Source organism: Frankliniella occidentalis, unplaced genomic scaffold (assembly GCF_000697945.3).
Source record: "Frankliniella occidentalis isolate FOCC.00 unplaced genomic scaffold, Focc_3.1 Scaffold619, whole genome shotgun sequence".
Classification (NCBI taxonomy): Eukaryota; Metazoa; Arthropoda; class Insecta; order Thysanoptera; family Thripidae; genus Frankliniella; species Frankliniella occidentalis.
This window is the reverse complement of record NW_026267735.1, coordinates 11,157-15,282: the sequence shown is the minus strand read 5'-3', so window position 1 is coordinate 15,282 and position 4,126 is coordinate 11,157.

The window sequence follows — 4,126 nt, the reverse complement described above, 5'->3', positions numbered from 1 at the left end:
GGGGGGGGGGGTAAGGGATGGCGGCCTCGAGGGGGACTACTGGGGAGGCCAATGCGTGTCGTGGAGAACGGGCACTTTGTCCGCCGCTTGTGAACGACAATTCACTGCCTCGGGATGGAGCTGGACAGTGCCAACGCAGCGCTGCAGCGTGCGCGCCTATCGTTTTAATTAATGTGTCCTGAGAATAGTGATGTGTCGCGTGACTCGCGGGCAGGCGGCCAAAAGCGCGAGCAGCAGCAGCAGCAGCGCGGGGCACCTCGTTGCACTCAGAGACATTTCACACCGCCGCGTGCGGAGGAGAGGCACCGCTCAGAAGTGTTGGAGAATGATGATGACTCGGGCGGCAAAAGCCATCATCATGATATAAACCCCTCCGGCATGCCGCATATGCAAATAACAATATAACACCCCGATGTAATCTCGTTAGACCATAAACTGGGCAAGCAGGCGCGACAGACGCGAGGAGAGAGAAAAACTGCAGTCAGGCGACTACTCGGTATAATTGCAAAAGTGTAGCAAAACGGGATAAGATGCAAAGAGGGAGCGGCGATAAGGCAAAGCTGGTCGGAGCGACGGGACGCGCGGTCGGCGCGGCGCTTTGGCCGAGTTTGTCTGGCCCGCCCGCCCAGCCCGGCGTGTTTACCAAAGTTTACCCTCCCGGCGCCCGCCGCGGCGGCGGCGGCGGGGCGACCTTTGCCTACACGCAAAATCGTGTGTTTCGCTAAATCAGAGGTATGATGGGCCCTTGTAAATTTAGCAAACAATGGTTTGCTGGAACAGCAAAACATTTCGCCGGAACAGCAAACATGTTGCTGGAAAAGCAAACATGTTGCTGGAACAGCAAACATGTTGCTGGAATAGCAAACATGTTGCTGGAACAGCAAACATATTTTGCAGGGACGCCAAAAATTATGTTTGCTGTTACCATAGTAGCAAACAAGGAGTTTACAGCTGCGGTAAGGGCGAACCGTTTGCTAAATTTACAAAGGCCAACGGTCCACTTCTGTTCCAGCAAACAAACACACCGTTTTGCGTGCTGGGCTAGGCAGGCAACCCGAGGGCGTGGCTGCGACCTCGTTGCCTACCCACACGGGGGGTGGCGTGGCGGCCAAACCCGAGGCCAAACCTGTCTTCGGGAAGCTGACGACCCACACGTCGTCGTCGTGGACCCTCAGGTCGCGGACGAGCGGCCCCAGCTCGCGAAAGTGCGCCGGCATGGTGACGGCGGCGGCCGCGGTGCGGTCCCGGTCCTGCCGGCCGCCGTCCTTGACCGTGACCGACACGTAGCCGTGCGGCCTGAAGACGGGCGTGAAGTGCTCCCGCAGCACGCGGCCGAACGCGGCCGGCACCTCGCCGAAGCGCAGGTCGGTGGACGAGCAGGGCATGGTGACGGTGCGCGTGCGGCAGGAGCGGATGAGCGACCCGGGCGGCGACGGCGCGCTGACTGACTGGCTGGCTGATGTGGCGGGTGCGCTCCGGGCGGCTGTATGGCTATGGACGTGACGTACCGCGTTCGCTCCGGGACGCGGGCGCCTAACTCTCCGCTCCGCGCCATGCGCACCACACTGTTTGGAAACGAAGTCCCCACTCGCCTCCCCGGCCCCGCCCCTCCCCGCACAGCAACGCCCGGGGCGCGCCGCCGTCGCGCCGTCGCATTCTGCTGCGCTTGCACACTTTCATGAGACAGTCCCTTGTGACTGGGTCTCTATACCCGAAGGTAAAGTTCTCCCTTTTCGTTGAAGATTACCTACTGCCAAGTACTGCTGCTCCAGTCCGGCAGCTCAGCCAGCCGCAAGGGGGGAAGCCCCTTGCGCTCAATCGGCCCCAGTCCCTAAATATTAAATTTCAACCAAAGCTCTCTTAAACATGAAAATGCGCTGTTTTCAGCGGACTGAAATGACAAATTCGGTGAAATATGGATCGCCGTTCTAGCACAAAACCTTCAAATGTTGTAGAGAAAAAGTCACATCATAAAAGTCTCTGAAGTTTCACATTTAGGGTCATCCTCAGGGTCTGGACAGAAATAACGCGATTTAGCCAAATTTGTTCATAGCATAACCACACGGCATGTGCCAGTGCACCGTGTGTGTGTACCCTTGCCTCACTGCCCCTAAACTGAAGGCCATCGGGGTACGCCAATCGCCCACGATTACCACGTTCTACTTTGTAACGGAATAAACCGACCTCTTATATCTCGCAATTATTAGACACGATTAGTATGCATCATAATGGTCTCTGCGTGGGATTATTTGTCGCGGTTTCGCCCTCGCCAACGTGCAGAAAGAGACGGAGACGGAGACGTGGAGCATGGGCCGTGGCCGCTCAGCCGTGGTGGCGCCTGGACGCCCCGCGGCTTCGTCCTACACGGTGTCCTCCGGGCGGTGACGCTGCACGAACGAAGCGCGCGGGGCATCACCTCCCTCCCCCCTCGTGTCGGACTTCACCTTGAACGACACACACGGTTCAGGAAAAAAATATTGAGCTCTTCATTAGCGTAACGGCAAACTGTGTTCTTTTCTACAGTGTTGAGGTGGAGGTGTTTACGAGAGAGAGCCCCAGGACCCTGGTCGGAGTCTCAGAATTCTCACATAGAAATAACATAGCTGATATAAGAACATATTCTTATAGATGATATCTTAGAGCCATTTAACTGATCTGATCTGAGTCATTAGCTCTTACATAATCGAAGAAATTAAAATATGATTGTACTCACGCCAGTCTTAATATTGTTATCTGACGTACAACAATATCCATAATTGTTTCAGTATACTTACATTGCGAATTTACTACGCTTAGATGGCGTGTAAGCTATCTAATATGAATATCGACACCTATAGCTTTCGAAGAATGGAGAGATAGGTACTGTTATGTATTTCTAAGTTCATTGAGACTCGTTATGTCTACTCATATATCAGTATACTTAGATTAGTGTTCTCACACGTTCAGTTTCAGCACGCTGCTAAATCCGTAGTTTTGGGAATATTGGTCTCAAATTTGGTGTGGAGCATGTACGTCTATTTCTTGTTGTACCACTTAAATGTCAGAAAACTTGTGATTTCAACCCTGCTATAACTTCCAAACGGCTAAAGCTAGGGCCAAATAGACAGCAAATTTGGCTTTCCCTCGCGTTTTACACTTTGGGGACATACCTCGGTTAACATTCTTCCTCTTGTTTAAGATAAAAGAGGCAGTCGACGGGACCTCAACAGGTCACCCTTACACATAAGATATGCTCTTACTGAGATGACCTTACTCATTTAAATGATGAGATATGATTACCCATATTTCACCATCCACCTCAATAAGTGTACTCATCTCGTATTACTCATTTGTCCCAATTCTGAGCACAGATTGAAAAAGTGAGTGTGCAAATATGAGTTTAATCATAAAAGCATACCCACTCTCCGACCAGGGGAGGATTGAACGCCATAGCCGGGCGCACGTGGAGGTCGAGTGTGTTGTGCTGAGTGGAGAGCTGTCACTGTCGGTGCAACCAAACCAAACCACCAAACAGCCAACCAACCAGCCACAACCGCGGCGCATTCGACCCGTCTTCTAAAGGTCGGGGCGAAGAAGCAACACGGGTCGCACAGGACCGCGCATATGGCGCATCTGCTGTCTCTGCAGCTCGTGTCTGGACCAGGCGCACGAGAAGGGTGGGCTCGATAAGTTATTGTGACACAAATTTGGGCGGGTAGGCGAAATTCCGCGAATACCACCTCCCTTCGAAATCGTTGTACGTGTTTACAGCAGTGGCCCTAAGACTCCATGTTAAAGGCTACTGTACTTTGCAACTCAAATAAAATTGCGTACCTCACTCAGCACAATTCGATCAGGCAACGGACTAGACCAGTGCGAGCCGTGGGCTTTTTTTTCTGGCAGTGATGCTTTGCAGCGCCTGGGAAATGGGCAACTCGCCGCACTGAATTCTCCCCACCTGAGAGCCGACACGCTCGAAACGCGCCAACGCCGCGATCCAGACCGGAAAACAGTAGTACAGTATTTAACAGCGAGCGATGACTTGCAAGTACAATCTATATCGATAATGTTGACCGCCTCTCTTCCTGATTGGTTTTGGTGCTCAGAGAGCGGGGTTCGGCGAGGGGGCGTTCGGGGTGGGTGTGGG